Raw genomic sequence first — 22552 nt, 5'->3', positions numbered from 1 at the left:
CAATTCCTAAATTTTTTGATATTGAATTTTTCCAGTGGCATTTTTCTGTCTTGTAGAGTGCAGAGTTCTCCGTTGATGCTACTGCTTAGGCAGGGTGCAAAATGTAATTGCTTTGGTAAAATTTTGTAGCAACATCAAGAAAGTCTTTGATGTCTCTCTGGTTTCAAACTCAAATAATACCAACTACGTCTTCTGTGCTGCTTTTTTTTTTCTTTGCAAGCCACATTTGTATTAATCACAAGGTGCTGACAGCTCGACAAATATTCCTTTGCGCAGTACTCAACTGATATTTTTAAGAGCCCAATAATGTATCAAATGGGGAAGAAAAAAGAGCTGATAAAAATAAATTTCCCAGTGTTGATAGCCTGAGCTTTAGAACTCCAAAAATTGTTCTTAGCTCCGAGGTAGCATTACTTCAAAGAGGTGAAAAACATCCAAATGGAGTGCAAAAACTTTGTCTCTTCTGGAACCGCAATTTCAAGGGACGGAAAAGAAAGGCGTTCCTCTGCATTATTCATTAGGGCAAGGTGAGGTGAGTGGGGATTTGCACAGCTTGTTTCCTGCCTTTAGGATCCAGCGGTCTAGGAAGCCCAGCTAGGAGATGATCCCAAACCCAGAGCAGATGGTCTTGAAAATGATCATACAGAGTCTCCTTCATAATGAAGCTGCAGAATCCTGTAGGATTTATAACAGACCCGTTCATACATATGAAAAGACAGATGCTTCTTCAGCTGTGTGCCCTGTTTCTTTGCCTGACTCCAGGAAGAGCCATTAGCTATGACTTTATTTTCAAGCAGTTGAGTTACATGGGATGTTACTCTCAACTAATCAATGTCAAAACACCTTTTAAATGGAAATTATTTTTTCTCTGGGGTAGAGGATGGAGGGCATGTGTTTAGGAGGCCAGAGAATTAAATCCCCTTTCCTATATATTTTTTATTGTAGCATAGGATGTGAAAAAAAATCTGTCAAACTACTTTTTGTTATTCCTTGCAATGAAGCAAGACATTGTTTAAAATGCAAAGTTTTGATCTAATGAACAGAACTACAGAAAGCAAAGATTCCCCAGCTTGGGTATGACTAATTTTAGAATACTGCTCCAGGTGGTAAGAATCAAGTTTTAATCTTGATTTGTCCTTCCATAGCACCATTGTGGGTTTAGGCAAGGCCACCCCCTTCTAGCTTAATCTTGGTTCAGATAAAAGAGTATCTGGACTAGTTCTTCAGTCCACAATCTAAGCAAGCTCTGGGGACCAGCCGAGTTCTCTAAAGTATTTCTCTAAGCTCCCCATCACCAACCCAGAATCTGACTCTTGGGAAATAGAGTCAGATAAGCCATGTTGTGTATGTGTGTGTTCAGGGTGTAATTTCTTCACTGAATTCTAATTGTTCTCATAACTGTGAGAGAAAACAATGTGTATTTTTCACCATTGGTTCTAGAAACAGTTAACTGGCTAAACTAGTGGGCTCCTGGTTGGGATTACCCTTAAATTAGATGACCCCTCCACCCACACATAGAAACGCGCACGCGCACACGCGCGCGCAAAAACACACACACACACACACACACACACACACACACACACCCCTACATGTTACTCACTACCACCCTCAGATTCACAAGCTACCACTCACATGTTTTTACACACTCCCACACACTGATGCCACTATGATACTTCACACTTCATGATGGTACTACACATCTGTAATCTCATGATGGTACTGCATACCTGTAATCTCAGAACTCAGAAAGTAGGTGCAGGAGGCTCAGCAGTTCAAGGGGATCCTTGGCTATATAAAGAGTTGGAGGCCAGCCTGGGCTATATGAGACCCTGTCAAAAATTCACTAGGTTGTGGGAATTTAATATATTGCATGGTCTGCTCTGTCTCTTTTCTTCTCACCCTCCTACACTCCATAAAATTGTAAAATTAATCCAAAAGAAAAACCATGATGGAGCTCCATAAAAAAGACTTGTAAGAGAATGAAACATAAAAAGATTTCAGGTTTCAGAATTATAAAAGATGGAACTTAAAACATTTTATTAAGTAAGAAATGAAGTAAAATACATGAGTCTCTAAACATGACAAAACAGATTTTGAAAGTATCTAAATAGAAAACTTAATCATGAGAGCAGCAATTAAAATTTAGGAACAAAATAGACATGCTAAGGCAAAAATATTAATAAAAGCTGAAGAGATAGGGAAGTGAAAGCTGGCTTAACTAGAGCTTTCTTCCAGAACCCAGTACAAAAAGGCAAGGAGAATTATGACAAGAAAAATTCTTGCTCAGAGAAATCATAAGGAGGCACTAAAGCACTAGGTGACATGAGAATAGATTGAATAGGTCATAGACAAAAATAAGTGAAACTCCAAATGGCCTTACCCTAAAAGCTGCTCCACAGAAGCAGCAGAAGTCAGCAGCAAAATGCCCAAGGAACACAACTGCCAACTCCATGTTCTATCTTGAGCACTTCCCATCTTTACTTCTTTCATACAGGTAAAATAATGACATTTTCTAACCGTGGTGTCACCAAAGGCATTTTAATAGTCTCATATCAAAGATAATAGAAGTGATCCCATGCGTAAAACCAATGTTGTAAGAAGGTACAATAAGCCTTTGTGTTCTAAATACATGAGAAATAGGAAGGAAATGCCAAGCCTAAAAAGGGGTGAGAATTAGAGCAAACAGAACCAAACAGCATTCTGAACAAAATTTGGTCTGAGGTGAGAAAAAAGTTACTTTTCTGAAACACCAAGGAGTTGGCCAGTCTCAGTTACTGTTTTATTGATGTGATAAGGCTCCATGACCAAGGCAGCTTGTAAATGAAAGTGTTTATTTAAGATCTACAGTTTCAGAGGTTAGAGTCCATGTGACAGGCATGGTGATGGAGCCATAGCCGAGCACTCACATCTTGATCCCTAAGCAAAGGCACAAAGAGTTACTTGGGAATACTGTGGGCTTTGAAACCATGAAGACCCAATGACATTCCTCTCCCCAAACCACACTTCTTAATCTTTCCCAAACAGTTCTACCAACAGGGAACCGAGTACTCAAACATATGAGCCTATGGGGTTTATTCAAACCACCACATATCCTCTGTAATAATTAATTTTTAATAAAACAAAGACAACACAAGTAATCATTAAAAGTAATATCAAGCACGCCAACATAGAGGGCACATGCACTAATGGGAAGAGCAATAAGTTACCCTGAATAGTTTCCAGCTAAAAATTATGAAGACTGAAAGACACATATATGTCTAAAGTTAATCCACATGAAAGGAAAAGAACCCTAAGCATTTTTTAAAATAAGAAATTAGGCAGCCTGTATCAATGGCCAGCTTCTTAATTTTCACAATTATATTCTAGTCATACGAGAGAGAATGTCTTTTTTTATTATTTGTAAGTTATGTATGTGTGTATAAATACGTACAGGGGCTCATGTAGGGCAACAGTGTCAGGTCCCCTTGGACCTGAGTTACAGGTAGTTGCAAGCTGCCTGATATAGGTACTGGGAATTGAACTCAGGTCCTCTGGAAGATCAGTACATACTCTTAACCACTGAGCCATCTTTCTAGCCCAGAATGTTTTTGTTGATAAGAAGCAAACATTTTATTCTATACAATGGAGCATAACATCTATAATTTTCCTTTTCACATTACTCTCCTAGTTTGCCAGTCTATTGCTGTGATAAACACTAACTAAATTAATCTGGGGAAGAAAGAGATTAATTGGTTGACAGGTTACAATCCATCTTCAAGGGAAGCTAAGGCAGGAACCCATGGGGGGGACTTTCCTTAATGGTTTACTCCTTCTGGCTTGCTCAGCTACCTTTCTTATAGAGCTCAGAGCTTTCCAAAGAATTCCTGTCCAGGAATGGTACCACCCACAATGGGCATGGCCCTCCTGCATCCATCAGCAATTAAGAAAATGACCCATAGACATTCTCACAGGACAATCTAATATTAGGAACAATTTCTCATTTGAGAATCTCATTCCAGTGGTATCATAGTGACAATCAGAATTAGCCATCACAATTATTTAAAACATGTAGATTATGCAGAGAGAGAGAGAGAGAGAGAGAACCCCACTGTCATATTGTTATAATTTTTCTGGATGTCTGAAGTTCCTCAAAGATAAAACATTAATAAAATAAGTTAGCAAATTTAGTATTTGACCCCACAGGTGTTGTCCCTCGAACACATGGAAAACAAGCCCACTCAATGTGCACAAACTCTTTTAGAAAACCAAATGATATGTTCATTTAATAATCTCATGTTAATATGTTTAATAGTGAAACCACAAAAGTAAATAGTATTGATGAAAATGTTTAAAAAGCAGTAAAAATCAAGGTGGGAAAATGGTTTAGCAGTTGATCATGAAGGCCTCAATTTGGATCTCTAGAACCCACATAAACACCAAACATGGCAGTGGGCACCTGTAGCCTGAGATCATGGACCCTGCTAGGAGGAGGTGGGGGCTAGCTGAATAGCCAGGCTGGCTAAAATGGGGAGCTCCAGATTCACAGAAATATGCTGTCTCAGAAAAAAATATGTTGGAGAAGAAATTGCGAAAAGACATTTCAGGATCAGCTTCTGGCTTCCATCATACCAGAGCATGTTCACACACACACACACACACACACACACACACACACACACACACACACACACTATACATGTGAAACATAGAAAATTTTGTAAAAATGTGAGCTCACTGCAGAAATACAAGGTTAACCTATCATTAAAACACTGATCGGGGATCTTAAAGAATGGGAAAAAAGTATTTTATTCAATTCACCAACCATCCACTCATAAATTAGAAAATATAACTTATTTTTGGCATTCTAAAAATAGAAGCATTTTCCCATACCTAATGGGCAAGAAAGCAAAGTAGTCAACAGTAAATGTAGTAAGTATTACTTCTAAAGTTAAACAAAGATTATTTTAAGCTATGGATATATCTGATGTGCTGGCTGATCACTGCCTCCCAGAAGGGAACATTAAGTTGAATTTCAAGTTTAGGTTTAAAAAGGAAGACCAAGTCTACCAATGAGGAGAACCAACAAAAGGTGACAAGGAACAAGTGACAGTGAGATGTTTAAGACAAAGATTTAAGGCAGAATGGTGATGTGAACTGATGAAGTGGTTTTTCTCATTTTTATGATTAGAGAAATTTCACAACCCACTTGAGACCATTTTTTTTCCTTTAATAAACAATACTGATGTAGCTATAATATATATTTTGAGGAACAACCACCCTCACCAACTTACATTCTTCACCAGAACTTCTTGGTTTCTGTTATCTAGATGATAGCCATGTTGACTGCGGTAGGATGGAATTCTAAACAGTGCTGGGAAATTGTAGTCTCAAGAATCAGTTAATGGGTTAATGAAGGGAGTGAGGGGATAAATGGGGGGAAGAGAAGTGACAGAAAACATCTTCTAAAATTAGGTTAAGTAGAGGTGAAACCAAGTGCAGGGATGGGAAACCTGACGTGGGTATTGAAGGGGAGAAATCTAGACTTCTTTGAGGTTTGAGGTGCCCACAGAGCTACCTCCCTTGTTGAACTTGGAGCAGGGCAGTCAGAATGTAGAACGATAAGGCTGTGAACTTGGAGGTCAGGCAAAGGCGAAGTGTAGTTCATACTTCCCTCCCTTCCTTGCTGTTACATGGTTGGCTATACATTGAATATGGAGGTTCCTTTTGGGGGGTTCTTAGTTTCACTAATAAAAAAATTTATGAATATATTCAAACACAAGCTCAAAGACAACTTTATTAGAATTCAAAAGAAAAAAAAAAAAGACCAAAACGCAGGGTAGTCCAGCTGTAAAATGTCAGCAGCTCCCTGGAGACAGAGAATGGAGGAGAATGGTAAAAGAAGCCAGGTCATTTTAAGCTGCCATGGAGATCAGACACATGGTAGACAAGTAGCTACATGCTGGAGACCGAGAAGCTTTAGGGAAAGAAAATGGAAACCCAAAATGTTAGGGAGGAAACAGTGTGAAGGAAAACATGCTTAGAAAAGAGAGAGAAAAAAGAAAAGGTAGACTTTTCAGAAAAGTGGAGAGACTTACAACCTACTGCACTAGGGGCTGGGATTCTGGGCAGGAAACGTCTAGTATCTCATGAAAGGACTAATTATTCCACCCACTCTTTAGCATGGTTTAAGGTGAGTCATCTTCCTAGTGGTAGTCACTTGCTCAAATTTACAACCCAGCCCAACTGGAATGCCAGGTCTCCTGCACACAGGTCAAGATTCTATTCTCTTGACCAAGATATTTTTTTCTAACACTGGGGACAACTCTTTTCTGTTTGAGCTCCCCATCCCCCGCACCCCACCCCACCATTAATACAACTCATTTTCCCCTTCCAATGTTTACAGTGAAAGACTAAAGCCCAGGAAAGTAATAACATCTACCGAAGTTCCCAGCAGCAGAGAGGTACAGACACGCCCTTCCTATTGACTTAGATTGCAATTAGATTGTCTGAGATTTCCTTTAACCACAGTGTGCCCTCAAGCATGCAAAGATTCACAGGTGGTGTATTTTTGTCACTGAAGTGTCACATGCTTCGACAGGTGAGTATCTTGCATCCAAGTTGATGCCTGTGGGGTCTGCAAGGTAGGAAGACATAGAACAGGAAAAAAGTGTCAAATATTCAAAAGAAGAGAATAGGATGTGTGTGGTAGACACAGCTGCTTCTGAGGTCAACTTCAAGAGCTCGGGAACAGCTGCATTTAACAGTTCTTTTCCACTCAGCTCTATCAGGTGCTTGCCCTCTTCCTTTGGAAGTCACTCATGAGATACATTTCATGCTCTCTATTTTTTCAACAGTGGAAGCAAAACAGGCTTTGTTTGTTTTCAATCCTTCCTCATTCAAATAAAGGCCAAGGCCAGGGAGACCGTGAAAGAAGACGGAAGTGAACATGGAGAGACAAAATGAGTCTGTTTTGTGTGGTGAGAGTTCAAAGCTCTAAGAAAGTCATTTGAAAACAGCCCTTTCAAAGCATTTTAAATGGAATGTCATTTTCTGACTGGTAGACATTGCATCCTTTTCTGTCCATTCTCCTTCATCCCTCCCCTCCCCTTTCTCCCTCTTGATGACTTTTCTTTCTTTCCTCCTCACTTCCATCCACCCTCCTCAGCTGTTAGTTCTGACAGTAAGATTTCAGAGAGAAAGGAAAGAATCAATTTTTTGAAAATCAGCCTCACTGTCCTCATTAACAACACTGGAAATAAATTCCTCTTAGTCTTTGATATCCAGTGTTTGTGACCAGGGAAAGCTACTCTTGAAAAGAATGGCATAGATAATACCTACCTGGTGGAATGGGGAATCTTAATCTCAGTTCAGCTTCAATCTCACCTTTCCTAAAGTGTGCAATCCAAGGCAAGACACTAAATCTGTTATATAAAGGGCCAGTTATGGTCCTGATGCATTAGCCCCAAACTGGCCTCAATTTCCCAGTAAGCCAGAAAGAACATGTAGCCAACAGCCTATGGAAATCAAATTAAAATTCTTTTATGTCCAACTTTACGCATCATCTAGGGGAATGCACTTCCAACGCTGAGACTCTCAACTTCTCATATTCTCAAAACTGTTGCACATTTGCTGTGTAGAGGACTACGGACCACCACTGCTGCCCCACAGGAGCTCTGTATTTCAGAACTCTCACTGCAGAGACACAGGGTGCAACACTTAGTGGGGTGAGAACCCTGTAAGATTTCCTCTGCTATCTGTCACTCTTGGTAGCGACTGTGACATGAACACTGCAAGGTCTCTTTCTATGAGAGACTCGCCCATGAACTCTGTAGAAAGCATAGCTCCCAGTTGTTATGTTAGTGTCTCTCCTGCTTATGATTTTTTCCTGGATCAACCCTGAAACCCTTAAAATTCACACAGCTTCTTTAATAAAATGAAGAAATGCTGGTTACCCTACTTTTTGTGGGGGGAGGTGGTGGTTGGGAGAGCATTGTACTGCACATCAGCATCAAAGATGACAGTATGGCTCTTCGTGTAGCAGGATGTCAGAAATAATTTCCAAATGCAGGTTTAGTTAAGCCATTTTTAACTCCTCAATCTGTTGCTAAGAACAGACAAGTAAATAAACAAAACAATAAGACACCTGGTGCAGTATGGGTTGTGGCAGCAGCAGTTCAGTACATGATGTCTTACTGTCTATGTCTTTCTCTCCTCTCTCTCTCTCTCTCTCTCTCTCTCTCTCTCTCTCTCTCTCTCTCTGTCTCTCTCTCTCTGTCATAATACAAGGAGTATGGATCACATAGCCCTGCTGACAATTCATGCCTCTGTGTTCATTTAGTCTTCATTCTGGATGTCTGATTTTCATCTTACATTAGATGTCAGATGCCATGTTGATGGCCAGGGGCTCCCTCCAGACTACACAGAGCCAGAGTCACTTTGCAGCTAAATAAGAAGTAATTGGGTCCTTAATCTTTCATTGGGTCCTTAATCTTTGATTACCTCCTCAAGGACCAATAGTCTTGGTGGGGGAGACTACTGCACAGCATTATAACCTCCATGTCCAAGCTCATGAAAACTCTAGAATAAAGATTGCCTAGTGAGCATCCCATGTTGGATAAGAATGGCTTGATTTCAGTATCCTGCCATACTTACTCATTCGTGGAAACAAAAAAAGGAAGCAAAGCCATGGCCTGAATCATGGGTAGATCCCAAAGGGATGCTCTCAGCAATCTCTCTCCTGAATTTTTATCTCTTTGAGGGGGAGTAGAACCATGGACTCCTATGGCTACTCATTGGCAGGAGATCAATGTACTTGTGGACTGAACATGAAGCACCCCTTCCACAATGTTATTTTCCTTCTCTTCCTTAAGCTTTACTTTTCAGAATATGTCATCCAGGCAGGGCTACAGGCAATAGGCAAAAGACTCATTTGTAGCTTCACAAAAAATTCTGGAGACCATGTATAGTCCTTGCATTTATCAATTCAATCATAGCTTACTTGAACATGTGTGTGTATATACATACCCTTACACACATACATGCACAGACACTCACATATATACACACACACAAGCACACATACATATACACAACACAAGTGCTGGAGATAGTATTACATAGGAAGCTGAAGTACATAGGTGGACCAGGAAACCACAAGATCTCAAACCAGTGGCCATTGAATGATTGCTGGATTCACAATCATGAGAATTCTTGAGATTCCCATGATTGGTTGGTCAGTGCGGGAAGGAAGCACTTCTGGGTAATATCTAGTTATCAAACATTTTAGTCAATAAATGTGGTGTCTCAAAAGGGCCCCATGACCTGTGCTGTGTTCTATTTGGTTTATAATGCAGCCTGTATACCCAGTTAGTGAGTAACCATGTATTAAGGTCTCCATCATCCCTGATAAGCTAGTCAGGAAAGCCTATCTTTCCCCCCAAGTCTTGCAGTGTTAGCTCTTTCCTTATTAAGTATTTGGGGAGCATCATTCAAATGTGTCTTCTCTGAAGAGCTTCTCAGATCCTTGTCTGTGCCACTTTCTTAAATGCTCTGATGGTCAGGGAGGGAAGGAAGCAGGCAGCAGTAGGCAGATCATCCTCTTAATATCACTAGTTCATGGGTCATCACTCAACACTGAACCCATAAAATCTAAGCAGCTCAATGAGTCAGGGCTGGACAGGGACCCTTAGCTGTTGTTAACTTCTGTGAGATTCAGTCATGCTGGCATTGATATCTTCATCTGTCAAATGGGAAGAACCACTGTCGGCTCACCCTTCATGGCCAGAGAAAGCTTGCCTTGTGTTCACCATGAATGTCAGGAGGAAGGTGACCTTCTGCTTTCCTCAGCAATGGAGAGTGTGGATCCAGGAGCATGTGACAGCAGAGGGTTTCCCTGTATGTGTGCCAGTCCCAGTTCAATGAGGATTGAAAGGCAGCTAAAACCTGTTCTGTCAGCGATAGTGATGTATTCTAAGAACCTTTAAATTATTAGATAACCACAGGATATGTTTCCTTTTCAACATTTGACAACTTCCTTTAAGAGTGTTCCTACATTTTAGCTACTTGGAGAATGGTATTATTGCAATAGATGGCACATGAGCCCTTCCAAGATCTGTAGGCAAGCTCCTTGCTTTTTGCATAGGAATAGAGCAGCTCCCAGTGAGCCAGAAAGGTGGCTTGCCTTTCTACCTTTGTGTATTTATTGAACTTTTAAGATCGCCTAGTCTTAGGACTTTGTTTATCCTATCCCAGGGAACAACTCACCAAGTTTAACAAGCAGATCTCTCTTATTTCATGTTTATATCTTGGGTTTTTTTTTTTTAATCAGAAAAGCTTTGGGGGCAGCACATGGTGGTCCAGAAGAGAGCCTGAGATGGGTCCCAGGAGAATTGCACCAATGGCAGGACCTTCAGTAGATGAAGGACAAGATATGAATGATGGCAAGTAGATTGGGAACAAAGTGAATGAGGAGCAAGAGGATGAGTCCCGGGAAAACATTCTTCTGGCAAGAGTCACATTTCAGGAATGGGGCTGCAGCTCAAAAGGCATCCACAGGAGAGAGTTTGTGTATAGCTGACACAGTGTCTGGCCTGCAGAGCTGTTTCCGCACTGCTCCATGTCTGAACCCTCTTCCTGATGAAACATGCTTCACTGTGGACCATCTGGCAATATAGCACAGGTCTGCTTTCCACTCATTCACAGTCCAGATACTGGCATGGGCTTACCTGTCTCCCTGCTCCCTGTTCTCGTGGTCTGTGTGGAGGCGGCCGTTCTTGCTAATCTAAAGGTTTTGAAGCTATAAAATGAAGTCAGAGGGATAATTGCCCTTGATATGACCATATTCTAGACTGCTTAACGTCTTCAAGATGGGATGTGCCTAGTTACACATGATGGGTTATAAAGATGCTGCACACTTTATGTTCTGAAATGGCCAAGGTGCCTATTAACCCAAAGCAGAGGCATATGCAAAAAGGCAAAAGGCAAAGGAAAATGTCCAAGGAGGAAGACAAGAACGCATGTCTGCCTCAGAAGCACTGCCCCTACAAAGAGGGGTGGCAAGGTTTAGTTGTACGCAAATAACAACTAGTTTCAGGCAAGGAATTTCCAACATACCAGGTATGTTGTGTAAGGACTCAGGAAACTGCAGAGAAAATCATTTCATCAAACTGTAGCGCAACACTTCTTTACTGATTTTTCACCCACCGATTACCTCCCACCACTCACCTAACCTTCCTTCCTTCCCCTCCTCCCCCTCCCTTACTCCCTCCCAACCTTTTTATCTTTCTTCCTTCATTTCTTCATCTTTCTCCCTTCCCTCCCTCATTTTCCTTCTGCCTGCCTTCTTTCTTTCCTTCCTCCCTCCCTCTCCTTCCTTCCTTCCTTCCTTCCTTCCTTCCTTCCTTCCTTCCTTCCTTCCTTCCTTCCTCTAAATCCTCTCTTTCTCCAGGTTGTCCTTTTAATAATCATCACAGATGCTCCTCTTACAATGCCCCTGCATATTCCCTAGTGCATGGAGAATAGTGGCCAAAAATATACTTTGTTTTCAATAATTGTAATTTCTGTTTTGTGGTCCTATTTCTTTCTCTCTTGGTGTGAATAACTTCAATCTTCCTAATTAAGAATTATCGCAACATCCTGTCAAGGTTTTTCTGCCTATCCTTAATTGTGTTTCTGGGTTTGTTTTAACTTCAAACTTAGGGGCATTGACTTGTGCAAATCATACAATCACAAAGATGATAGTCCTTGGTCACTGACCTTTAAATACTCTAGCTTCTACTCATTTTGTCCATGTCCCTTTCATCTTATTTAGTGCTTCATAGTGGCTTTCTCAGTTCCCCCTCCCCAGTCCTTAAGGCATGCAGCCAATTTGTTTTCTCAACTAATGTCTGCCCCTTTTCAAGGATATGAGGCATGCTTTAATGTTCCCCTTCTGATACGCTCTGCAGCTAGAGAAGATTAGGAGCTTAGTTCAGATGTTGATTTTCTCTGCATGCCACTCCACATCATCAACTACACCCCTGCCAGGCTCTACAAGGAGATTTGCTGGCTTGGCAGCAACCCACCACCTATGGGGTAGCCATGATGAAAATTTCTATGACCTCTGACATGAGAGCCTCAAACATGTTCCTTTATCCTTGAGAGTTTGTTTGGAGGTTCTAGCAGGGAGCACAGCTGCTAGTATTTCACTGACTGAAACTTGGCCTCTTCCCCAGAGCAGTTAGCTTCAGAGCAGACACATATAGAGTGGTAAGAGAAGCAGGGGACTCCTGCTTAGCCAGCCAGGTTATCTGAAGCAACCTGTTGATCAATGAGGCAGCACATGACATGGTAGGAAAGATCCTCATCACATCGTATCCTTGCATTTCTATATTCTATAGGCCAAAGGCAGAGAGAGGAAATCAGGCCTCTGTCTCATTTAATGATTCTGCACGTGCCCAAGAGTTTGCCTCTTCACTTATCTCCTCAATCCCTCTCCTCTTCCCCACCACATTGCCTATAAGAGTTCAAATTCAAAGTGATAAATACAAACTCATTTTCCACAAGTTCTTTTCACACGCAATTAGCTGTAGTGTGTATTTTATGTTCTGAGTCTCCTGGTAATAATGAAAACCCAAATGAACAAAAATTACTTAGAAATAAAACTTTGATTTTCAAAACTATGGTTTATGCCATTGGCTTAAAAAGATGACTTTGTTACAGCAAAAATTATATACACATAAATGAGGAAGCATGTGTGTGTATCTGTATATGTGTATGTCTATATATGTGTGTTTATCTGTATGTGTATACATGTGTTTGTGTATGTGTGTATATTTGCATATGTGTTTATGTGTATATGTGTGTGTTATATATGTAAGTGTGTGTGCATATGTACATATATCTGTCTGTATCTGTGTATATATGTATATATGTGTGTATAAATACACACATGCATATATGTGTGTGTGTGTGTGTGTGTGTGTGTGTGTGTGTGTGTGTGTATAGTTGTACTAGGAAAAATTCCTTTCCATAGTGCAGCAATGTCTAGGAGTGGAATACCTACCTAGACTATATGGCAAAGCAGGGAAATGATCAGCATGCAGAACTTCGCTTCATGTCACAGAGCTGCTCTCTGCTTACACTCTGTGCTCCAGTTTTATCTAATCACCTTCCAATGTCATGTTGCTAGAAGATGGCAGGACTTTTTACAAAACCTTACATTTTCTGCAAAGGCTCTGCTAGTATGCAAAACCCCTAGTGTTCTTCCAAACCCATTACAAATGTTTACTTCTCTGAAAGCTTAAACAAATTATCACTCTGTGTGTGTGTGTGTGTGTGTGTGTGTGTGTGTGTGTGTGTGTGTGTGTATTTACCACAACATAGATCAGAGGAAAACTTTCTGGAGTTGTGATATTAAATTCAGGTGATCGCATTTGGCAGCAACTGCCTTTAACCTCTGAAACATCTCATTAGCCCTTTGACAGCTTCTTTAACATTTCTAAACTGAACATATATTCTTTGCCAAAGTTTGTATTTGTAACTTACAGTGCTTTCAGTAGAGCAATGGATGCACAGTAGATTTTCGGGAATTGGAAAAAGAAATAAAGAGAGAAGAGAGGCTTTCTGTGAGAGAAGGAGGAATTACAGGAAGCAGAAACACTTGGTTTTGCATTCAGCTCACATTGTTGGTAGTTTGCTCACATTGTGCAGCCATTATTAATCTGCACACTTTACTTAGATTATTTCATAGGCATGGCAATCTCATTCGCCTGCTCTGTAGGACTCCTGGGAACCAAGAAGTTAAACAAGTTTTCCATGATTCCTCGTTTACAATTTGGTGAGATGTTCAGATCTGTTCACGATCATTTCTGTTGCTATGATAAAAATATCCCGATAAAAAGCAACTTATGGGAGGAAGGGGTTATTCATCCTACAATTCCAGGCCATCATCCATCATAGCAGACACATCAAGACAGGGATTAAGCCAGTCACATCACGTTCTCAGTCAAGAGCAAAGGAAAATGATTGAATGCTTATTTTTGCTTATCCCAATGTATCCACTCATATAGTTCTGGATTCTTCTGCCTTGGGAAGAACCACTTTGAGCTGTGTCTTCCTACATCAATTAATTAACTGAAACAATCCCCCACTGAAATGTCCATAGGCCAACACAATGGAGACAATCCTTCACTAGGTCTCCCTTCCCAGGTGATTCTAGGTTTTGTCAAGTTGACAATTAAAGCTGGACATCAGCAGGTCCAAAGAGACTGAGTCCAGAAACCCACATCTTCACTCATCATATTCTACTGAAGGAAGCTGCCTCTGAGACTGAGGAACTATTGTCCTGTTTCGTGCTTTGAATGCTTTTCTGGTCATTTCTTCTTTTACTGGTTGCTTCTTTGTGACTCTTCCTGGAGGGTCACCTGCCATTGACCACACTTTCCCCAGCTTCCCTTTCTCTCGTCATGAAAATGTCTGGCAACAGAAAACTAGTAAAATTGAAGACTCACTAGATTTAATGTTCAGTTACATACGTCAATGTGTGGGCTCTCTTTAGTTGACTATAAAGATCAAAGGAGTTTATACAAAGTTCTTTATTAACACTAGTTTGCAAAGACATACTCCAATTGCGTGCTAACAGTGATGACTGTCAAGAGGTCCACTCTAGTATGCTGTCTGTGCTTCTGGGCTTAAAACTCTAACTATTGTATCTCTAAACTGATGAGCTGACCAGGTGACTCAGAATATTATTCTTTGCATTTCATAGAAAGCAAGAATAAAGTTCTCTGGTGCCACGATGAGTGCAAACACAAACAAAGTTGATTGAAAATGTGTTTTTGGAACACCAGGCTTCACAGTATTGAATTCCAAAGTCACCCTCCCCTACCTCACTATGAAAACAGTTTTCAAATGATAGAGATGTGGGATCAATTTTTTCCAAGTACCTGGGCTGACTGAGCAAAGACTGGAACATGTGGGTTTCAAGTTAAGTACATTCAACAAGAATGCAAGGTTGGTGTGACTAAGATTCTAGTCACATCATTTGGAATATCAGAGAAGTTTTGGCAGGTGGACTATAGGCTGAGCACAGAAGCCAGAAGGGTTGTAGGTAATATTTATGGAAAAATAATCGCAACAGTGGTGGTGAAACAATTCCCTTAAAAATGTGGGACATGGAATCTCTCCTTAAACATGACAGTGGTTTCCATTGATACCTGAATGTGACTTTCTCCATCCTTGTGCAGAGGACAAAAGTTACAGCATGTGTGGCTGACAGAATATGAGTATCAGGACACCTGAAGGGAGATGTTATACTTTAAGGGTAACTTTCTGGGGGGAACCTGACTAGCAAAATCAGGAAAGTGAACACAGTTCTAGTGGCATGTGACATTCTAGAAGGACAGGTCTATGGACTGTCTACTTTCTCTAAAGGGACCTATGTCTTGTATGACCATATGGCTACTACAAAGCCACATAACACAAAGAATCTTACTGAACTAATCGAAATTTGCCTTTCAGCTCAACAACAAAACTCTGAAGTTTCTTCTAGGTCTAAAATTCCTGAAATACAAAAAATCCAGTGGGTATTTCTGTTTTCTTATTTCTCACTTGGACAAATCCAGAGAATCAGTTGTAAGGGTTTTATCTTTGCCACTATTTTGCAGAGGAATATACTCCTATTCAAAACAAAAGACCACACCACAATCTCAGACAGCAACTGCAACTAACAAAATACTAGCTGCAATAGGATAATTCGATATTAAATCAAACTAAAAATAAAATAAGCCTTCATAATAAAGTTTTGCATTTATGGCAGGATTGTGGTTAAAGCCAACCTACATTCTGATAGCAAAAAAAAAAAAATGAATAATAGAGAAATAATGTCACTTCCTGGAAGAAATTATGGAATACATGTACCCGAAATGATGAATAGTTCCAGCATTTTCTTTTGCTTATGAGGTCCTGAGAGTCCACGGTTGATTTCACAGATGATTAGACATCACTTTAAATATTGAAGAGTCATTTGAAACACTTCAAAAAGGGAAAAGAGATATTGTGCTCTAAAATGAGGTAAAGCTGATTAGGCTCTGCTCACTATAATAGATTTCATTCAATAACTTTCCAACAAAAGAGGGATGCTTTCTGTTGCAGTCTGCTAATAGCAGAAGATGCATCTTTAGTTATGGGAAGCCTTACTTCCATGCATTGCACGTGGTCTGACCCATAGAGTTCTAAGTGGTTTTGCTCATAGCAAAACAAAAAAGGGTAAAGATGAGGGACTGAGGGCCATCTACCTTTTTTGTTCCAGGAAAACTCTGCAGGCAGGTGGCTGGCTGCCCCTTTGCATCACAAGACTCCCATTAATGTTTTCACTCAGTGGTCTACTTGGAGACAGTATTCTCTGGTCATCACATACCAACACTTGCACTGAGCCCATATCTAACTACTGGAAGTTTATCTTGGAAACAGGTGCACAGAGGCAAAGAGAACAAGGCAATTGCATTCTCCCTACAAGGCTTTTGTGCTTCCTAGAGGGAAGTAATCCCAAGCATGATGCTGAACTGTGTGGCTTGCTGTGCAATGCTGGGGATCTTTATCGTGTCTTTCAAGTAACAGTGAAGCAGAGGGGGGAAACGTGTCAGGTTTGTTCAATATCTCACAGATCATTAATCTAGTTTATCTGTGGCTACAAAACAGGGGCACTACCACTTACAGGGTAGAGCTTGAGTTAGATGAGGGCTGAATGGATGGAATGGACTAGAAGAAGACTTAGGATGGTAGATTCTCAAGCCTGTACTGAAAATAGACATAGCAGATATGCAAATGCATTCTAATGTGTGTATGAAGAAACACACACACACACACACACACACACACACACACACACACACACCTATCAGCATGCAGAAAAAAGTGTTTGGTATCTATTACCTCTTGTTTGGAAAATTTACTCCCAGAGGAAGAGGCAGCTTCACAAGGATCATGAAACTCACTGAACTCATGAGAGCCCTCCCCAAGATTGTATAAGAAAAAAGCAACTCTCTGAAAGGAGGAGACTCTTTGAGACCATTGCTGTCTGCCATTATCACATGGACTTCAGCAACCCAGCTTTCATAAGCCACCCCCACAGGGTGAACTTTTTGCTGATGTAGCTGCCATGTCCTTCATATTCATTCAAGTAATCTCTCATCCATGCTACTATAAATAACCCCTAAAAACTCATTGGTTTACCAAGATGGACTCTGATGGAATTATTCCTTTAGCCCTCTCTGTCTTTGGTGACTAGGAATAGACTCTCTAGAAAAAAAACAATTTCAGCAAATAAGAGAGAAGGATACAAGGAAAAGAATGACATAGGAAGAAAGAATAAAATAAACTACAGATAAGAGAGGAGAATCCCAAGTAATGCCTTGTGGAACTCTTTTTCTAGCCATATCTACCAAATCATCCCTGTTATTTACTCTGGGACTGTGTCTCCTCCGACCTGCTAGCACCTTATATCATTCATAAAGACCAAGAGATGGGTGTAGACCTAATACCTTGAGTTCCCAGTAACAGGCCGTGAAGCAAAAGTGTCCTGCATCTGTTTCTTCATGTGCTGATGGGGGTTAGATATTTGAATACAGACAGACCCTTCAAAAGGTATGCTAAGAATTTTTTCTTCTGTGTCATTTGGTTGTTGGATAGCTGGAAAATATCATATTCAGTCTACAGTCCTTCATATTTGTGAACTGATGAGTTTGTGTGTTTTAGTGACAGATGGAAGAAACAGACAAAGGGGTTAGCCAGTGATATGTGACTTACAGGGTACACTCTAGATGGGGGTATCGGTTTAACCAGTTGATTCTAAAACAACTTTATAAGGTCCTTGCAGTGGATTCACTGTAGGTATAATGAAGATGATAAGGTGGAGCACATGGCTCCTTAATTCCATATGACTGAGGGCCCCGAAAGACTTGGGAATAGATGGGAAACCACAAACCTGGGAGGAATCTCTATATGAAGACAGGGCCAGAGTCTTGGCTACTGCAGCTCCAAGCTAGGAGCACGAAGGATGGCCCAGCCCCCTTCCAGAATCCTTGGAGACACAGGTAAATTTTCCTTGGCATTAAAGGATTCTACATTTTGGATCTTTAGTCTCCATAATTGTACAAGCACATTTCACTAGTTACAAGGGATTCAGTTTGTGTTACAGTGTTGTGGCAGCCGTAGGAAGCCTCTTAGTGGTTTATTTTTGCTCTGGGTTTGTCCTTTCTCCTTCCATTATGTTCAGAAATATATAAAGTACTTCTATACCAGGCATTATGAAAATATATAGGAATGGTAAGATAATAGGAGCTGGCATTGATGGAGTACAACTATGCAAACACATCATTCCAGTAGCTTGGGTAAACTGAAGTATCAAAGGAGCAGTGGTATTTACATTCCCAATTTTAAATGAATAAATTAATTTGCTGAAGCATGAAGAATCTTGCTTTAACTCACAAACCTAGTGGACAGCAAAGTCAACATTTGAACCTAGGGCTCCAGGAAGAACATATTGAACCACTCACTCTTCACCCAGGCTGTTAAGTTACACCAAGTCTGTGACAGCCGCAAACTCACTTCTTAACAGCAGAACAACATGCTTACAAGTTCTTGAAATTGAGGATGTTGTAAGGAAAAGGTAGAAGAAAACACAGTATATTCACACAGCTCAAAGAAAGGCATAGGATGGCTAGGGTACCACAGACTTCTTGAAGGAGGTGACAGAGAGGGTGTTGAAAGATATCAAGTAGAAGAATGATAGTTCAAACTAGATATGGCAGGCATGATCAAAGATTGTGAAGGGGAAGAGCTGGCTGCTCCCTAGAGCCATTGGGACTTCAGCAGGCGAGAGCTACAAGAAACAAGGCCAGGCAGAGTTTGGGCTTCCTTTGGTGATACAAAAAGCCTCTAAACTGGTCAGTTGTATAGGGTTAGTTATGAGGCAAGAAAAAGGCAAATGGGGTTTGAATTTCAAGACCCAGTTTTGAATGTCTATACTACTTTGCTTTCAGCCTACTGTTGTTTCTAGGGACTTTTGCTTCAGGGTGTGACTACTGCCATCCATGACAGAGTCATTCATCTTCCATCAGTCTGATCAATGTACTTTTATTGGCCATTCACTCCATGCTAAGCCTTCTTTTAAATGATGGAGCCAGGACAAGGGCAAGTATGAAGAGTCCCAGGGTTTTGGTGCTTACATTTTTCAGTGACAGCAAATTATCTTGTAAGCACTGTATGAGTGATAGCCGCAATGAGACAATAAAAACAACATGCTGGGATGTGACACAGGGATGGATGGGAGGTGATCCCATTGATAGGTTGTCAGAAGGTCTCCATAGAGAGGTGACACTCAAGCTGTGACCTGTAGAATGATGGCCTATTCATGCTGCGAATTGATGCAGAATCATCCTTGATGAGGAGAACAGCAGGTGCAATGTCTCTAGAGACAGGCGAGTGTGACATTTTCAAAAAGCAAAGAGGAAAGTCAGATGACTAGAATGTCACCAAAGACAGGCATGACAACAGACATGCTCATGCAGGAAGAAGGTGTCTGAGGACACTCTCCCAAGAGTTTGTACTGAAAATAAACTGATGGGGAGCCATCCGGGATTACAAGGAAGAAGTGATGTGCCCCAATCTGCAGCTTCTAGTCTTCTCCTGGGTGGCGACTGGTTATTAGGTGTGGTTAGGAGAGAGAGAAGGTTTCCAAGCATCCATGAGCATCCTCACAGTTCTGGAATTAGACACTTGAGCTGGAGAAGCATCTAGAAATCCTTTGTCCAATTAATTTACTCTTACAGTGACAGCTCTTAAAAGCAAGCTGAGTTTTCAAATGACAGTGAAGGTTTATGGTCACCCAGAGCTGGTCGGGCAGGAGATGCAGTGGTCACAAGCTAGTGAAAGTAGCAGCCACTCTCTTTCAGTTGGACTCTGTGCTGCTGCTGGCAGACTGTGGCTCACTGACACCCTGAGCCGGTTTGTGTGGGCCTTGTCTACTCACTCTCCCCTCTCTCTACAGCAGGATTCATTGAGCATTCACCAGCATCATTTTCCCTACTATTGGTGTTGGGTCTTCAGTGGATCTAGAGAGATTTACAGCATTCTGGTAACCTGCACTTCTATCTTGATCCTTATGTCTGACTTATTTGGGGAACTCCTGACTGTATACTTGCCTCAGTTCTAAGCTATAACCGCAGATCGACATTTCTAATGGTAGGAATGGATATCACTGTGGTCCAAGTTAAGGAGAAGCAGAAGAGATAAATTTAGGGTTTTCATTAGTATATGCTAATTTTATTTTACAGGTTTTATTAAGACATTTTCATGCACGTACATAATGTATTTTGACCATATATACTCTCCCAATTGCCCTCTCTTGACTAAAACGAATCTTTTTTATTTGAGCATGGATATAAAAACTAGTAATAATAAATACATATATTTTTATATAATAATAAGAAAGCCAAATGTATACTCATTCACTAACTCACCAAATCATTGAATATTGCTCACTTACCACTCTGTACCAGTTATTACTTTGTGCACTATGACAGCTGAGGTGAACAATAAAAACCACAGAGGTGACCTTTGGCTTCAAGAATTCTGACTCTAGGACAAGAGCTGGAGGAGGAGGAGCAGCCAGGTAGAGTACAGAAGATCACCAGGGCAAAGGAAAAACAGTCAGGTAGAAAAATGAATCCAGAGTGAAAGCTATAAATGAAAGACATCAAGAGGTGGGAATGATGTGAAAACAGAGGTGTTACCTATTGGAGGACTCTGAGTCACCCACCGGCAGGAGCAAGACCAGAACGTTGCAGCCTTCCAAGAAAACCATTTGGGAAAAACCACTGAAAGTTTGGAGTTACCCAGAAACCTGTCTAGGAAGCTGACCTTGTTTTCCCAGGCTCCATACTCCACAATCACTGTGAGTTTTTTCCATCTCCCAATCTCCATCAAGGGCCTTTTCTTTTACCTATGAGAGTCTACGGAATCCTCTATCTTTGAAGAAGGAATCATCCTGGTCCATGGCAGGATGGTTCTGAGCACGTTGCCTTCATCACTATGTCATAGTGATGTCACCATGGTGACTATTGTCGCTGAATAGTTTGACATCCCACAGCTCATGAACTGCTCTCAGGTTGGGACTTTTAGACTCTCTTGTTGGCCTCTCTAAAGTGCTGGCCTCCCTCCATCACTGGTGAGTTAATAGTTTTGGCCCTCCCTCTTACCTCAGATTATTGATGTTAAGCCTGAAAGGTCACATTTCAGTTCTTTGTGGGCTACTCCTTGTTTGACTACCCCAATGTCACCTTTGCCTTGACACTGAAGAAGAAAAACACCCCCCCTTTAGTTTTTCTTTTCATGATCATTTTGCCTTTTTAGTCAGAATCTTCAGGGCAAGTGTTAACAGGACAGTGAGTTGTTAAATTTTGGGCACTTTGCTTCACTGGGAAAAACACCAAATAATATCAACAGCAAAGCAAACAAATCCTAGGCCCAACAATCATATTGGGCATTTGCATCTCACTCCAAAGCATGGGGAGATTCTCAGATGGAGAACTAGTCTGAGTTAAAGTTGTTCTGGGGGAAGCTCCACCTCAGCCCCTGGCACCTTGGCATCCATATACCCAAAGAGTCTGGGATGTTCTGGTGGAAGATCCATTTCAACTCCCCTCCCTCATTTCTTTCCCCAAACTGGCCCCTTCAAAGTCCACCAAACATGGCTCCTCCCCCAGAGATGCTCAAGACCACTCCCACAGGGTATTTAAGCTGCATCCCAGAAAACAAATGTGATTTTCCAGTCTCTCTTCCCCATCTCCTCTCAGGAGGGCTGGAGAATCACCTGGGAAACGCTTTACCCATTAACCCAGGGCCTTTTCTAATACAATCTTGAAATGGTCTGATCTGGATTGCTGTGTCAGCGGAGAGGCCTATTAGGGTGCAAAAAACTTATCAAAAGTGACTTCCTGGATAATAATGACTTGTTAATGAGGGTAGTCCTGTTTTGCCTTTTCCAGGAAACTTCAGAGAGCTAGATTAGGGTGGGGGAGGGAAATCAGCCTAGTTGCTCCAATAAAGCTTCAAGACCCTAAGGCAGAGCTCAGGAAAGACATTGATTTAGAGGCAGCGACCTTTCTCTCTGCCGAGTGAAACTTAAATCTGAAAGATGAATATTGTTCTCTGAGCCGTGCATCTTTCAGTGACACTTCCTTTAAAGAGTGAAGAAATCATTCAAAAGTGTAAACTGAACCTGGGTTTTCCAAGTGTTTGCATAAATCAATGTACATCAAATGGCACGCTATTATAGAATGAAGGAATGTGTCTTATTTCTAGAAAAGAAAGTGCCAAACGATTTCTGTGAGCAGAGCTTCACCTATCACTATTCTGCTTACTTGTCCAAGAGATGGAAATATTTATATCCCACAAGGAAAAGGGATGTGATAGTCTCAATGCAGGAAATAAATACAACTGGGTTGGGAACGGATAGCTGAGGGAGTTATTTTCTTTAAGATTAGGAATAAACCCTTTTCTCAAAGATGGCACTGAATAGGAAGAAGGAAGT

General features: G+C 41.0%; 2 long non-coding RNA genes across 4 annotated transcripts in view; one reads left to right on the top strand and one right to left on the bottom strand.

Annotated features, from left to right (window-relative positions):
- Window positions 1-5850: 5850 nt before the first annotated feature.
- LOC131921131 (uncharacterized) lies at window positions 5851-21039 on the bottom strand. The gene is made up of 3 exons (XR_009381852.1): window positions 20881-21039; window positions 6422-6607; window positions 5851-5956 (listed from the first exon to the last, which is right to left on the bottom strand). It is a non-coding gene; the product is annotated as an uncharacterized LOC131921131 (long non-coding RNA).
- Window positions 20603-22552, top strand: part of LOC131921130 (uncharacterized) — a 110358-nt gene continuing 108408 nt past the window's right edge. For all 3 annotated transcript variants that reach the window (XR_009381851.1, XR_009381849.1, XR_009381850.1), the window contains exon 1: window positions 20603-21187. This is a non-coding gene — a long non-coding RNA (uncharacterized LOC131921130). The remainder of the gene's footprint in view (window positions 21188-22552) is intronic.

Source organism: Peromyscus eremicus, chromosome 10 (assembly GCF_949786415.1).
Source record: "Peromyscus eremicus chromosome 10, PerEre_H2_v1, whole genome shotgun sequence".
NCBI lineage: Eukaryota > Metazoa > Chordata > Mammalia > Rodentia > Cricetidae > Peromyscus > Peromyscus eremicus.
The sequence above is the reverse complement of the archived record's forward strand: the minus strand, read 5'-3'. Positions and strand labels throughout refer to the sequence as shown.